At 37.0% G+C, this 17361-nt stretch overlaps 1 long non-coding RNA gene across 1 annotated transcript in view; it reads left to right on the top strand.

The window, feature by feature from the left end:
* The window catches only part of LOC122439274, a 105157-nt gene that overhangs the window by 57331 nt on the left and 30465 nt on the right, over window positions 1-17361 (top strand). The window contains exon 3 of the long non-coding RNA XR_006268834.1: window positions 9865-10003. This is a non-coding gene — a long non-coding RNA (uncharacterized LOC122439274). The remainder of the gene's footprint in view (window positions 1-9864; window positions 10004-17361) is intronic.

Below are 17361 nucleotides of genomic sequence, written 5' to 3'. Positions count from 1 at the left end.
TTTCTCTATCCATGGATTTCTCCAGGCGAGAATACTGGAGTAGGTAGCCATTTCTTCCCCAAGGAATCTTCCTGACCCAGGGATCGAACCTGGGTCTCCTCCACTGCAGGCAGATTCTTTACTGTCTGAACCACCAGAGAGGTGCATTGGCATTTTACTTTAACTATTTTTATCTTTTTCCTTCAGAGAAGACAAGATACTTAAGATGTAGGATTAAATTCTTTATTGGAATCAGTTACTGTTATCATGATCTTAGGGAATAACTTACACTTAGCATTTCAATATCTTTATCAACTAATTTGGCTTTCCAGGTGGCTCCATGGTAAAGAATCCACCTGCCAATGTCAGAGAGACATGGGTTCAATCTTTGGGTCAGAGAGACTCCCTGGAAAAGGAAATGGCAGCCCACTCCAGTTTTCTTGCCTGGGAAATCCCATGGACAAAAGTGCCTGATGGGCCGCATTCCTTGGGGTTGCTAAGACGTGGACACAACTGAGTAGGCACAGCACAGAACGCACACCAACTAATTTAGGGCCCTATTAAGACCAGCCTCACAGTGTGGTAGGTTGGTATAGGCAGTGGGTATTAACATACTTTTCAAAACCGTAATACACTATACAAACCTTGGGTAGTATTATTAACATAATTACCAGTTTAACATTTTTCAATTAAGTAGTTCTCTAAACCAAAAAATAGAACTTTTGCTAATATATAAGTATAAATTGATGTTTCAGATACAGAAAAATATTCCTTCATGGTCTTATGAAATTCAAAAGCTTTTTTTTTGAGAATAAAACAGAAAGAAATACATCTATAATCAGAATGAAACCTTACTTGTGTTTATCACTTAGAAAAATAACAAAGTCAACTAAAGCCAATAGTTCTTTTATAATACTATCGTTAACTTTGATAATGTCTCAGGGAAGAAAACAAACCCAAATTCTCTTATTCCTAAGTCAAAGTAAAGCACAGATGTAGACTTCCTCAATATAAGAGGCTATTTGACAAGCAAGTTTAAATTAAACTCCCCTAAAATGTTTAACAAACAGTATATATGGTTCTTATCTTCATATTGTGGTATATAATACCATTTATTTATACAACTTTTAGGACATTTAATATCACTTTACTATATAGTTCACCTTTTCCACATTTCTTGAAATAAGTTTTCATATAATTTCGAGTTGTCATTATTTGTACTACTTACAATGAAGTAGTGTGTTTGGCTGCTACATCATTTACTTGCCTGAAATAGAATTTATTACTTCACCTTCTAGCAGGGCAATACAGGAAGACAGCTTTCTTTCTTAACCATAAATTGTTCTTTTGATCACAAGTGTGTCTTGTTTCATGATGATCATAAATAAAGTTATGGCTTTTGTGGAAAATATTGTTTTAATACATGTTCATTTTTTTGTTAATTATTTGGTAAAGAAGTAAAACATTTAATATCAGTGTTACAAGGAATATGATCAATTTAGTTAAAATTTTTTTTCTGGTTGTGTAAGTTTACAAAATTTGAAAGAAAAATAGAACCTGCTTCCAAAAGCAAATTGAAAACAGTAATTCATTCTGAATCTGAATTCAATTTGAAACACATTTGCAAAGTTTTTATTTATCTAGTTTTAGGAAGATACTTTAAAAATTCTTCTGTTTCTTAAACTTCATTGAATAATGCTTCTCTTTCAGGTATACTTCTAAGCACTTAATAATGTTAATATCCTTAAACATGCCAATATCCCTGTGTATCTGTTTCCTACAGATGAATACACAAAGAATATAGTGTTAAAAACTTACACGAGGTTAGTTAGCTAATAGATAGCAAAGTCAGAATTTCTACAAAGTTTTGGAGTTTCTATATTGCCTCCAACCAACATTTTGAAAACTTATTTAAATTTTTCTGTTCATATTGAAGGACACTCAGAACCCTTCATTTTTTTATGAATAACCAATCTGAAAATATTTGAGTTTTTAAAGAATGCTCGATCAAGTGGCTTCAGTAAATGATGTGACTTCAGTAAATATAAAAAGCAAAATGAAGACTTTGAGGCAACTTGAACACATTTTTGTAAATGGAGAGCACCGGGGGCATGTTTTTGCCAAGAAATAATTCCTAAATTTTCCAGCTATTCTCTAGTGACACTGTTCTGACTCTGTAGTCTCCCTAAATGTGTTGACCAAGACACCCTTAGTATTCCACTCAGCTTCACTAAATTTCAGACAGACTTCTTAACTGTAGGACCCTGACCTCTTTTTCTGGGAGCATTTACCTAAGAAAACTTTCCATTGTAAATTCTCTCTCTGCTTCTTTGAACTGTAAATCTTTTTTCAGGCTCTTGACAGTTTTACAAACCAAGACTCTTTCTGGAGTCCCTGGGAGCCCTCCCTTTGAAATGTAATCATCAAGAAAGATAGGGCCCTTGTCTTCCAATCTCTGAGGGAGAGTAAGAGCCCAACTTTGATAAGTGCCAGTTAGAAAATACAGAAGACCTAATTATTTTGACCAGCTTCCTCAAAATCCTCTAATTCTTTTCTACTAGCTCATACCTCTCCCTAGTGTTTAAGATTAAAAAGTTTTCTGTTTTAGTTCTTTTCCTCTGCCCCACTGCAAAATCTTGATCTCCATTGCAGTTGATTTGAATAAGGTCTTTCTTGCTGTTTTAAACAAGTGTCCAGTGTAGTTTTTCTTCTACAGTATCACTATACTGTGCCTTAGCTCTGGAATATGGAGGTGGACTCTACAGGCTCCAGAGGTGGACTATTTCTTTTTTATAAGAAAGATTTATATAAATTGCTGACTGTCTAGATTGTTTCTTTTTAGTCATTATATTAGCTAGTACTATCTGATAATTTTTCTTTGTGATTCAGTATATAGACACTCCTCTATCAGAGGACAGACAGACTGAAAATCACAATCACAGAAAACTAACCAATCTGATCACATGGACCACAGCCTTGTCTAACTCAATGAGACTATGAGCCATGCCATGTAGGGTCACCCAAGACGAATGGGTCATGGTGCAGAGTTCTGACAAAATGTGGTCCACTGGAGAAGGGAATGGCAAACCACTTCAGTATGCTTGCCTTGAGAACCCCATGAACAGTATGAAAAGGCAAAATGATAGGAATTGAAAGATGAACTCCCCAGGTCAGTAGGTGCCCAATATGCTACAGGAGATCAGTGGAGAAATAACTCCAGAAAGAATGAAGAGACAGAGCCAAAGCAAAAACAACACCCAGTTGCGGATGTGACTGGTGATAGAAGCAAAGTCAGATGCTGTGAAGAGCAGTATTGCATAGGAATCTGGAATGTTAGGTCCATGAATCAAGGCAAATTGGAAGTGGTCAAACAGGAGATGGCAAGAGTGAACATCAACATTTTAGGAATCACCAAACTAAAATGGACTGGAACAGGTGCGTTTAGCTCAGATGACCATTATATCTACTACTGTGGACAAGAATCCCTTAGAGGAAAAGGAGTAGCCATTATAATCAACAAAAGAGTCCAAAATGCAGTACTTGGGTACAATCTCAAAAACGACAGAATGATCTCTGTTCATTTCCAAGGCAAGCCATTCAATATCATGATAACCCAAGTCTATACCCTGACCAGTAATGCTGAAGAAGCTGAAGTTGAATGGTTCTATGAAGACCTACGACGCCTTATAGCACTAACACCCAAAAAACATATCCTCTTCATTATAGGGGACTGGAATGCAAAAATAGGAAGTCAGGAAATACCTGAGGTAGCAGGCAAATTTGGCTTTGGACTACAGAATGAAGCAGGGCAAAGGCTAATAGAGTTTTGCCAAGAGAACGCACTGGTCATAGCAGACACCCTCTTCCAACAGCACAAGAGAAGACTCTACACATGGACATCACCAGATGGTCAATACCAAAATCAGATTGAATATATTCTTTGCAGCCAAAGATGGAGAAGCTCTATACCATCAGCAAAAACAAGACTGGGAGCTGACTGTGGCTCAGATCATGAACTCATTATTGCCAAATTCAGACTTAAATTGAAGAAAGTAGGGAAAACCACAAGACCATTCAGATATGACCTAAATCAAATCCCTTATGATTATATGGTGGAAGTAACAAATAGATTAAAGGGATTAGATCTCATAGAGTACCTGAAGAACTATGGATGGAGGTTTGTGACATTGTACAGGAGACAGGGACCAAGACCATCCCCAAGAAAAAGAAATGCAAAAAGGCAAAATGTCTGTCTGAGGAGTCCTTAAAAATAGCTGTGAAAAGAAGAGAAGTGAAAAGCAAAGGAGAAAAGGAAAGATATACCCATTTGAATGCAGAGTTTCAAAGAATAGCAAGGAGAGATAAGAAAGTCTTCCTCAGGGATCAATGCAAAGAAATAGAGGAAAACAATGGAATGGGAAAGACTAGAGATCTCTTCAAGAAAATTAGAGATACCAAGAGAACATTTCAGGCAAAGATGGGCAAAATAAAGGACAGAAATGGTATGGACCTAACAGAAGCAGAAGATATTAAGAAGAGGTGGGAAAAGTACACAGAAGATCTATACAAAAAAATATCTTCATGACCCAGATGATCACAATGGTATGATCACTCACCTAGAGCCAGACATTCTGGAATGTGAAGTAAAGTGGGCCTTAGGAAGCATACTACGAACGAAGCTAGTGGAGGTGATGGAATTCCAGTTGAGCTATTTCAAATCCTGAAAGATGATGCTGTGAAAGTGCTGCACTCAATATGCCAGCAAATTTGGAAAACTCAGCAATGGCCACAGGACAGGACAAGTTCAGTTTTCATTCCAATCCTAAAGAAAGACAATGCCAAAGAATGCTCAAATTACCACACAATTGCACTCATCTCCCACGCTAGCAAAGTAATGCTCAAAATTCTCCAAGCCAGGCTTCAACAGTACATGAACTGTGAACTTCCAGATGTTCAAGCTGGTTTTAAAAAAAGCAGAGGAACCAGGGATTAAATTGCCAACATCTGTTGGATCATAGAAAAACCAAGAGAGTTTCAGAAAAACATCTATTTCTGCATTAATGAATATGCCAAAGCCTTTGATTGTGTGGATCACCACAAACTGTGAAAAATTTTTAAGAGATAGGAATACCAGACCACCTAACCTGCCTCTTGAGAAATCTGTATCCAGGTCAGGAAGCAACAGTTAGAACTGGACATGGAACAATAGACTGGTTCCAAATCATGAAAGGAGTACATCAAGGCTGTATATTGTCACCCTGCTTATTTAACTTATATGCAGAGTACATCATGAGAAATGCTGGGCTGGATGAAGCACAAGCTGGAGTCACAATTGCTGGGGGAAATATCAATAACCTCAGATATGCAGATGGCACCATCCTTATGGCAGAAAGAGAAGAATAGCTAAAGAGCTTCTTGATGAAAGTGAAAGAGGAGAGTGAAAAAGTTGGCTTAAAGCTTAGCATTCAGAAAACTAAGATCATGGCAACTGGTCCCATCACTTCGTTGCAAAGAGATGGGGAAACAGTGACAGAGACTTTACTTTTGGGGGCTCCAAAAACACTGCAGATGGTGACTGCAGCCATGAAATTAAAAGATGCTTACTCCTTGGAAGAAAAGTTATGACCAACCCAGACAGCATATTAAAAAGCTGAGACATTACTTTGCCAACAAAGTCCATCTAGTCAAAGCTATGGTTTTTCCAGTAGTCATGTATGGATGTGAGAGTTGGACTATAAAGAAAGCTGAGTGCCAAAGAATTGATGCTTTTAAACTGTGGTGTTGGAGAAGACTCTTGAGCCCCTTGGACTGAAAAGAGGTCCAAACAGTCTATCCTACAGGAACCCAGTCTTGAATATTCATTGGAAGGACTGATGTTGAGGCTGAAACTAGAATATTTTGGCCACCTGCTGCGAAGAACCGACTCACTGGAAAAGACCCTGAGTGCTGGGAAAGATTGAAAGCGAGAGGAGAAGGGGACAACAGAGGATAAGATGGTTGGATGGTATCACTGACTCAATGGACATGAGTTTGAGTAAACTCTAGGAGCTAGTGATGGACAGGGAGGCCTGGCATGCTACAGGCAATGGGGTCACAAAGAGTCAGACATGACTGAGCAACTGAACTGAACTGAACTGACTTAGAGACTCAGTTAAATTATAATACTAGTGGAACACAACAAGTTAGGCTATGTTCCCAACTGGAAGAAATATGAACCTTTCATTTTTTTAAAATTCAGCAAGTATTTTTATAAGCCTTCATTCAACTCATATTAATTGTGCAATTCCCAGGCACCGTTGTATGTGCCTAGGCTTATATGTACTGGAGGATAAGTGAGACACATTCCCTGACCTCAAAGGGCTTATTAATACATTCTACTTAGATGTTGTGAGTAACACAAAGCAAGGCTTCCAACACTTTTTTTAAGGGTAAATAAAATTCTAAACTGAAGAAGATATGTATTGTATCTTGAGCATTTGACAATTGTTGGTAAATGTATGCAAATAAGATAAGGTCTGAGGCTTCCCTAGTGGCTCAGATGGTAAAGAATCTGCCTATAAGGCAGGTGACCCAGGTGTGATCCTGGGATCAGGAAGATCCCCTGGAGAAGGGAATGGCAACCCTCATCAGTATTCTTGCCTGGAGAATTCCATGGACAGAGGAACCTGGTGGGCTACAGTCTGTGGGGTCGCAACGAGATGGATACAACAGTGCGACTAACAAGATTTACTGTCAGTAAAGGGCTTCCTTGGTGGCTCTGACAGTAGAGAATTCTCCTGCAGTTCCGGAGACCTGGATTCAATCTATGGGTTGGGCAGATCCCTGGAGAAGGGAATGGCCACCCACTCCAGTATTCTTACTTGGGAAATCCCATGGACAGAGGAGTCTGGAGGGCTATAGTCCATGGGGCTACAAAGACACGACTGAGCCACCACCTTTACTGTCAATAAAGCACTACATTTTGGCATTCTTTCTGTATATTTTCTCTATGTTCCCACTCTTATCTTATACAAAAAGGCCATTAAGTGCTGACACGTACTTGTCATCTCTGACACAGTTCTGGCTTGACATGATTTGCCCTATGTAAATGCTTAGGGCTGCCAAGTGGAGCAGAAGGCAGAACTCTTGAGGAGAGAGATAATCTCACATTTTAGAGCCACAGACACATACACAAAACATTGAGTTGGAAAGGAGGAAAAAAAAAAAAACAACAACTCCTTTTTTATGAGACAAGGAAAGTTAAGGAATAATTAGGAGTTTGCGAAAAGATCAGCTTGTTACAATCCATGATAATTTCCTGACAACATCCTAATTTGTACATAAAACATCCCTAGAATTTTCTTTCTTAAACATTCACCATCTTTGCATCATGATTGTATTTCCTTAACTTGTTATAAAATAACTAGTTCATCTAAACTCCTGTGTTTTGAATTGTAATAAAATCATTTTGTCAAATCAATAATGGTATTTATTTTCATTTACATCCTATATGTAATGCATGCTCATTACTAAATATATTACAAACTGAAAAATAATTTGCAGTTTTTGTGTGTGTGTCACACAATTTCTTGGTAACATTTCAGTGAACTCATTTATGTGACTAGATAGTATTCTTTAAAAACTATAGTAATTAGAATAGGCATCACTATATTGGTATATGAATGTTAAATAATGAGAAATGACAAGTCTGAAACTAATTGTTTTTCAGGATAAAGATCTATTTTTGAGGAAAATTTCATGCAAAACAACTTTGTTGTGCTCTAAGCTGTAAATTAAATCTTGTCACCAACAAGAATGTTATAGACTATTGATTTCCTTAGCCATTAATTCACTCAAAGCATTATCTTAGTCTCTACAGCATTTAGCTGTTTGAATTTACTTATCAAAGCTAAGAATAACAGCTTCCTTTACCCTTTCACTAAACAAATCGACAGAGTAATTTTCTCTAATCATTTACTATTGTATTTCAGGGAAATACAACTCATAGAACCCTGGCTGGTCCTTTCACAAACACACACACACACACACACAAAATGTGATAAAATAATTATTTTAGTTTCATAAGGGGTAACTGAAAATATGGTGAAACCATAACTTTATATAGAATGACACATAATTTTTGTGATTTTTTTCCTTGTTGGCTAGTGTATGTCTCTTGTGTATTTGGCAGGAGTAATGGTTGAAAGAGCTGAAGTACATTAAGTTGTCCTTTATGTCTAAATGTTGAATTTGATTGATATCAAGTTCAACATTGATTTTGATTAATATCAAATTCAACTTCTATGATAAAGAAAACAAACCTATACCCAACTATCAGTTCAGTTGCTTAGTCATGTCCAGCTCTTTGTGACCCCATGGACTGCAGCATGCCAGGCTTTCCTGTCCATCGCCAATTCCCTAAGCTTGCTCAAGCTCATGTCCATTGAGTCGGTGATGCCATCCAGCCATCTCATCCTCTGCCATCCCCTTCTCCTCATGCCCCCAATCTTTCCCAGCACCAGGGTCTTTTCCAGTGAGTCAGTTCTTCACATCAGGTGACCAAAGTATTGGAGTGTCAGCTTCAGCATCAGTTCCTTCCAATGAATATTCAGGACTGATTTCTTTTAGGATTGACTGGTTTGATCTTCTTGCAGTCCAGGGGACTCTCAAGAGTCTTCTCCAGCTATAGAAATCTAAATGTTCTGTTGAGATTTTGGTATTCATTCTTCTTTGACCTTTGAATACTATGAGCCCATTGCTCTTCTTCATTCTAACTAAACTCATCCATGGACCAATTTTTAACTCTAACCTCAAGGAGACACCCACTAGTCTAGATTATCTACCCTTGAGCCTCCTTGAATCTCAGCCATGTAATATTGTAATGGCTAATAATGGAAGCAACAATGAAACCATCTTTTATACATGAGCTATATTTATATTTCTCCATAAGCTATATGTAAGCTTGGAAAAATATTTCCATATGTCATTACCTTGTTTTTACTATGAAATACTTTGACATTGGTAGGGAATGCAGTATTCTTCCTGACATGTCATCTGTGTAGATTCCTTAATAGTGCTTCAAGCCTATCATTGACAAAGTGACCACATATGACTCCCTACTATTCATTTGTATCAGAGGAATCCAGACTAGACAACTCTGTTGCTACTGTATTCTCTTCCTTTCATCTGTTCTGTTAGAATTCACTATTGTTTGTTTGATATAGCTCTTCAATTTGCAGCTTCTCTACTTCCACATCCCTTTGTTTTCAGTCTTCATCATTGCACAGTTATCTCATTCTAACAACTGCCTTGTTGTTTCCTTGATTGTAGAGTTTTATCTCTTTATACAGCTTATTAAAACCAACCTATTGTCAGATGTGTGATCTCCAAAGAAGATTTAGCTTCTGGACTAGGGACCAGGCTTGAGCCTGTGAACTACAAATTGACACTTACCAAGAGCATTGCCAACAACTGAACAACAAAGGCGTTTGCCATCTGCCTCTATGGAGATTGAACCCCATGCTGCTGTAGCTGTTGACCTTCAACAACCCCTGAGGCAGTTCAGGGTGGACTGAGGCATTCTGTGCTCCAGGTCTTTAGATAGTTGGATATTTTTAGGAACAGATTTTATTATCTGAATCCTTGCATCTCCTCATGTCTAGAGAAGCACTAAATCCCTTCATGGTGATATCAGATCCTCATGACTAACAAAAAGCCTTTTGTAAAATGAGCGCTTCATGGTATTGAACTCCTCCTTCACCAAAACCTTATATATTGACTTTCCCCCACTGCCCCTTTGGAGCAGTCTCTCAGAGCTATCTGAGATACTGCCTCCCGGGCTGCAGTCCTCATTTTGCCCCAAATAAAACTTAACTCACAACTCTCAAGTTGTACATCTTTTTTTAGTCAACAGTTATGGCAGCTGATGAAGTGACCCAGAATGGACTTCCTTCCTTCGACTGGACTCCATGAGGAACCAGAGTTTTGGTACCAGCAGCAGCCCCTTGCATCCATCCGCCTCCTCGGCAAGTGCAGACGAATTTGGGTAAGTCTCTCCTGGTTCTTGAATCTCCCATATTGGTTGAGATTATGAGTTTTATTTGGTGGTGGAGCATGTTACCTTCCCCGTCCTAGTAGAAAATATCCTGGGGGTGGGGCCAAGTGAAACATCCGGGGCATACCCACTTATGGTCTAGACACTGAGTGAGGGTCTGTTGAAAGATACTGAGGAATTCCCACCCAGTCAAAAGATGCTAGGTGGGGGGCTGGCTGAAAGATGCCAGGAAAATTGCCCACCCAGTGGAAAGGTACTGGGGAGCGGGGCTCGATTGGGAAAAAAATTGAGGAATACCTGGGGCTTGGCTGAAAGATGCTGAGGTTGCTCCATTGTAGGGGACTGAATGGTCTTGGTTGAGTGGTTAAGTAAGAGGCTGATCTGACACTTGTCCTCAATTTGACTGCCTTTATAGAATTTGTTAGGATAAAAGTGAGGAAACTACATGAGAGCTTTGTTCTGAAGAAAAGGGACAATACTCCTCCTGGCCGGTTTTGGTTTTCTCAGGTGACTGAGAAATTTATGGGAGTGGTGGAGGCCTAGTTCTCATACTGTGCAGTGGTCCCATAAGGAAACCCACTCATTAATTCAAATACTTGCTCGTCCGGGGGTCACACATAAAAACTGGTCATTTGGTGACCTGAACAGCCACAGTGGTCTTAGATTGCCGGAGGCAGAATCTGAGACATGTAAGACAAGCTGAAACGACTCTGGGGTGACTCCTGGGGGAGTTAAGCTCCCAAGCGGTTCATGGGCCCACTACACAAGTTCACTAGTGATTTTTATCCCTGACAAATTCAGCTTAAGATGTGAAACAATCTCTCAACAGAAATAAAGGGGTGTCAGAAAGCCAGCCTCTGACTAACACTCTAGCCAGATTCGTGTACAATACACATGCAGCTCATACTTGCAAGTACCTAATTAATTGGAGAAATTATACTAAAAGAGATCTCAACCTAAAATGGCCAAATTTGGGTTCTTTTTATATTCTAAAATTGATATTTTTATGTGCACAATTAGAAAAAGCTGGCCGTGCTTTGACTGGTATCTAGAAGCTTCTAAAACAAGAAACAATAGAGTAACTTCTTCGCAGAAAAGCAACAAGAAATTGCTTGAATCTATCAGAACTAAAAAGGCTGACTTTGCCAGGTCACAGGTCTAGCGGAACAGGGAAGTCACGTTTGGCATTTATGCCATTTGACTTTTGATTTTTGGGCATCACTTTACCATCTTTTTGGGGCACTCTTGCCATTTGGCTTTTGATTTCTGGGCATCTCTTTGCCTTTTGTTTCATTTGGAATGTTGACTCCTGGCTGGTGAAGTCCTGGTTTGGTTTGGTGTGTTGGTTTGGTTTGAGTGCACAGACATCTGATACAAACTGTTTGAGCTAATATGTGAATTGCTCACTCTAAGGTTGCACACTCCTCCTGGGAACCCCTTGGGAAAATTTTTTAAATGACTGGTCAATCTATAGCTATGATCCAATGACAAGAAAAATGGCTTAAAATATTAGATCTTTATTGACATAGGATAGGAAAATGGACTGAAGTTTCCTTGAGTCCAGGACTTCCTCCTGTAATCAACAGCCAGAGGCTGATCAAACTAAGACCCCTACTTCCCCAGAGGGACAATCCCTGCTGGGGCCAATCTGCCCTTGTTATCAGGGCCAAGTTGAGCACTATCTGGCCTAAATTTTGACTATAAAACTATGGTCACACAAAAAGTACAATTTTGACAATGTGGTCACAATATTCTTTAGACTCCAGAGGAAGCTTGAAAAAAAAAATTATCTCTTTAAGAATTCTTGCCCTGAGAAAATAACTCCTCCTATACCTTTAGACTAGAGCTCTCTGGATCACTTATCTGGACCATATCTAATTCCTGAAACCAAAAAGAACATAAAAGGGGAATAAAGCCTTTTAAAATCTTACTCCAACCATTTTTTTTTAATCATAACTAAGTTTGGAAAACAAAGCTATAGGATCTCTTGTGTCTATTTGTATGTATATATGTCTCAGTGTGTGTCTTTGTGTGTGTGTGTGTGGTTTTTTTTTTTTTTTTTATAATATTGCTGATTGCTGAGATCAGTTTGTAAATGAGCTCTAATCTAACTGGCCTTAAAAAAAAAAAGTAAGCGCTTACAAATCAAATAATTCTAAATACAAGAGAAATTAACCTAAATGAATTTCAGGTTCATGTGAAATGGGAAATATTCAGTGTTAAATGTCTGATATTAATGTTTGTTTGTTGATCTAAATAATGTAGACATGTCTAAGAATACTTAACATTAAGCAGAATATTTTCATTGTACCTATGTTCAATATAAGTTAAATATTATTATATCTGTTACAAGTTTGTCAGCAAGGAAATTACCTCGAGTGAAGAGGTAATTTCTGTCCTCTTTTGTGCCCATCTTTGCATGGAATGTTCCCTTGGTATCTCTAATTTTCTTGAAGAGATCTCTAGTCTTTTCCATCCTATTGTTTTCCTCTATCTCTTTTCATTGATCTCTGAGGAAGCTTTCTTATCTCTCCTTGCTATTCTTTGGAACTCTGCATTCAAATGGGGGTATCTTTCCTTTTCTCCTTTGCTTTTCACTTCTCTTCTTTTCACAGCTATTTGTAAGGCCTCCTCAGACAACCATTTTGCCTTTTTGCATTTCTTTTTCTTGGGGATGGTCTTGATCACTTACTCCTCTACAATGTCACAAACCTCCACCCATAGTTCTTAAGGCACTCTGTCTATCAGATCTACTTGTCACTTCCACTGTGTAATTGTTAAGGGATTTGATTTAGGTCACATCTGAATGGTCTAGTGGTTTTCTCTACTTTCTTCAATTTAATTCTGAATTTTTAGTATAATTTGACAATGTTGATTCTTCCTATCTAATAACATGGTATATCTTTCCATCTGTTTGGGTCATCTTTGATTTCTTTCATAAGCAGTTTAATCACTTTATAGTGTGTGATTCAGTGGCATATACTTTTAAATTAACAATGCAGCACCACCATTTCTTCTGTGCATTTCCAGAATGTTTTCATCAACCCAAAAGGAAATCCTGGATCCATTAAGCAGTCACTTCCTATTTGCCCTCTCCCAGTGGACCCTGACAACTACTAATCTTTTTGTTGCTATGGATTCATCTATTCTGGATGATTCATACACATGGGTTCATATAATCTGACTTTGGGGTCTGATTTATTTCACTTAATAAAATGTTTTCAAGGTTCAGCCATGTGGTAGCACAGGTCAGTACTTGATTCCTTTTGAACAGTATTCTATTGTTTGGCTATACTATATATATATATATAGTATATACTAATAGTATATATATATATGGTATATACTAATAGTATATATATATATGGTATATACTAATAGTATATATATATATGGTATATACTAATAGTATATATATATATATATACTTTTAATTTTAAAGAATCTTTTAAAAAATATTTTATTTATTTTTTTCAATTATTTTTATTAGTTGGAGGCTAATTACTTTACAATATTGTAGTGGGTTTTGTCACACATTGACATGAATCAGCCATGGATTTACATGTATTCCCCATCCCAATCCCCCCTCCCGCCTCCCTCTCTACCTGATCCCTCTGGGTCTTCGCTGTGCACCAGGCCCGAACACTTGTCTCATGCATCCCACCTGGGCTGGTGATCTGTTTCACCATAGATAATATACATGTTTAGATGCTGTTCTCTTGAAACATCCCACCCTCGCCTTCTCCCACAGAGTCCAAAAGTCTGTTCTATACATCTGTGTTTCTTTTTCTGTTTTGCATATAGGGTTATCATTACCATCTTTCTAAATTCCATATATATGTGTTAGTATGCTGTAATGTTCTTTATCTTTCTGGCTTACTTCACTCTGTATAATGGGCTCCAGTTTCATCCATCTCATGAGAACTGATTCAAATGAATTCTTTTTAATGGCTGAGTAATATTCCATGGTGTATATGTACCACAGCTTCCTTATCCATTCGTCTGCTGATTGGCATCTAGGTTGCTTCCATGTCCTGGCTATTATAAACAGTGCTGTGATGAACATTGGGGTGCATGTGTCTCTTTCAGATCTGGTTTCCTTAGTGTGTATGCCCAGAAGTGGGATTGCTGGGTCATATGGCAGTTCTATTTATTTTATGTATCCATTTCATAGCTGATGGATATTTTGCTTGTTTCCACTTTTTGACTAATGTGAGTAGTGTTGTTGTGACTATTTGTAGATAAATATTTGTTTTAACCCTATTTTTCAATTCTTCAATTTTGGCACAAAGACAGAAATTCAATTCGTTAATTCAGTTCTTTCAATTCTTTACATTCTATGCATGTAATTACTGGGCCATATGTTATTTCTAAATTTAATTTATTGAGGGACTATCAAACTATTTCCATAAAGGCTGAAATATTGTACATCCCGAGTCATGTCTGACTATTCTAATTTCACCACATCCTCACCAATACTTGTTTTGTTTTCCATGTTTTTTTAAAAAAAATATATTATAGCCATCATAGTGCTGGAATGTTTACCTTGTGAGGTTTACATTTGAATTTCCCTAATATCTAATGACATAGAATATTTTCTCATTTTCTATTGGTCATTTGTTGATCTTCTTGTTCCTAATATTCTATACTACTTTTTAATTCTGATTCCTTTAATCTATAGCATAAATTCAACCCATATCCTTCCAAGGATTTTTCTTAGGCTAATGTTGAAATGTGTTAATTTTAAAAGTTTTGTTTTTTTTTTTTTTTTTAACAATTCAGGGCAAAGAACTACCTATATAATTTGATAAAGTCTTTTTTTTGGCTAATTTTATATACTATTTATTGATAATTTTGTGCTCTTCAAATGACATGAAATGAGAAATCATAAAACATATTTTCCTGAAAACTGTTTATTAAATAAGGTTCAAGTCTCTTGCCATTTTTTCCCAGTTTTGTTTGTTTGTTTGTTTTCAAAAAATTTTAACTGAGTTCAACAAACCATTGGGTAGTTGTATCTTAGATGTCCTTACACAAATTTGGCAATCTCTTCTCTAAAGACATTTAATAATCAACAATTTTATCTGTAGATTCCCTGAGTTTCATTATCCCTTCCTGTTCTATGAATGCTTTTCACATCTCTACCATTTAGTCTGAAACAGATTTGTCTAGTAGACAAATTATTAAGATGAATTATTATTAAGATTATTTTTAATTATTTTATTAAAATTATTATTATTAAATTTAATTAAGGTAAGGTAAAGTTGCTCAGTCATGTCCAACTCTTTGTGACCCCATGAACTGTAACCTACCAGGCTCCTCTGTCCATGGGATTTTCCAGGCAAGAGTACTGGAGTGGGTTGCCATTTCCTTCTCCAGGGGATCTTCCCAACCCAGGGATCGAACCTGGGTCTCCAGCATTGCAGACAGATGCTTTACCATCTGAGCCACCAGGGAAGCCCATCAAATTTAATTATATAATCTTAATTGTTATTAAGATTAATATTCTGTCCAGAGAGGCAAGACAAAATGTATTCTATTCTGATGATTCTCTTTTTCATGACCTTAATTATCTCTCAAATATTCCTTTCATACAAACGTCAACAAATTAGAGACAGCATGAGATAGGGCTTTGCTATGGTTAGGTAGTTAATAATACAAATCTGACTCTTTCAGGTTATGTAGCCCAAATTTGCTGGGTTATGGTGTAAAGTGAGGGACTCCCAGCTTTGCGAGTGACCTTTTACATGTAGAGGGGATGTGTTGCAGGAGGCATGGTGGGTCTTTCTTCAGCCACACTGATTTCTAGGAGTCTCTTGAAAAGAAAGAGCAGGTGAATTCTGCTTTTACTGCTTGTTCCAGATTGTTCTTTGTTTTCACCCTGAGTTTTATATTTTTCCTTATGTGTTTACCACTTTCAAAAGAAGGTGATGAATGTCACTATTTTTGCAAAGAAAAGTTAGAGCTGTTTGTTCCCAAATGATTTCTACCCCCGCCCCTGGTCCCAACTGATACTCATAGTGGGTTGAACTTACATAAGCAATACTGTATGTTTACTGAATGTGCTATACCCACATGCTTTAAAGATGAAGCAAATTTCCCTTGTGATATCTGAAACCTTCTACTGTACAGAAAGGTCCTGTAGATAATTAATGCAGTTAATTAACTGTGGATGTAATTGACTGTTTTGGAAAGCAATTATTCACTTAACTGTCATATAAGAACAGAAAAGACAAAATACATACAAATTAGAGAGCTGTCATTGTGATTATTTGAGGTTATTGCAGAGAAATCTTCTTTATGTTGGACATTTGACAAGACCCTGAATCAACATAGGCAAATTAGAGATGACTATTTTGACCCTGCTTTTGGTTTACTCAACCAAGTTTGTTTAAACTTTGAGAGAACCTTAATGTTAGGCAAGTCTAAAGATGTTAGACAACCCTAAGAAATGTTAAAAACAAATTGTTTTTTTAATGTCGTGTTCATTGGGGTTACTTCCAGACAATTAGGAATTTAGAGAATTTCACTTCTACTTTAAATTATAGAGATAAAAAATTTAATATACAAATATTTATAGCTTAAAGAAAATTAACTTTGGTAACAAGTTGCTAAGTATACAAAGAATTTGCCATTATTCAAAGTTCAAAAACTCTGATTTTTATAGGCTGTAGAAACAAATCACTAGGGAAGAAATCTGTGATGGGTATTAACTATGACAGATGGTCATATGCTGAAGTTAATACTTACCATTCCCATTCTTGGAAAGTTCCTTTCCTTTAGAATTAATTTCTAAACTGTGACTCATATGTAACTTACTGGAAAAGATAAAGTATGGTAAAGTTCATTAAGGAAATGAAAGAACAATACATCTGATTATTTTTGACATATGGTATACCCTTTAGATGATCTCCAAACAAAATAATTATGTATGCTGCGATAAAAGACCATTAAAACAAAGCCAATTAGTATATTCCACAGAGACTTGTATTATAACTAAGTCATTGGGGTGAATAAGTCAAAGTTCTATATCAAGACCTTTAGCAAAGTCCCCTGAGTATGCTTCAGAGAGAGTGTGCTGAAGACCCAGCTTCACCAGTGAAAGGCCAATAAAACTAGGGACAGTGATAGGCCAAAAGTACTATTTTTTTTTCTTTTTGCAGGTGTTAAGTCATTTTCTACACAATGACAAGCTTTGTGCAGTATTACTTATTCCTTTTTCCTGGTGATCCATATAACCTTACATAAAATAGTGCTGTTATAAAGGAAAAATCAATCAACAAGGATGTTAGGAGTATGAAGGGATTGTTAAAGTTTCCCATTCATACAGTCATTTATATATATATATA

The sequence above is a fragment of the Cervus canadensis genome, chromosome 4 (genome assembly GCF_019320065.1).
Source record: "Cervus canadensis isolate Bull #8, Minnesota chromosome 4, ASM1932006v1, whole genome shotgun sequence".
Lineage (NCBI taxonomy): Eukaryota > Metazoa > Chordata > Mammalia > Artiodactyla > Cervidae > Cervus > Cervus canadensis.
The sequence above is the reverse complement of the archived record's forward strand: the minus strand, read 5'-3'. Positions and strand labels throughout refer to the sequence as shown.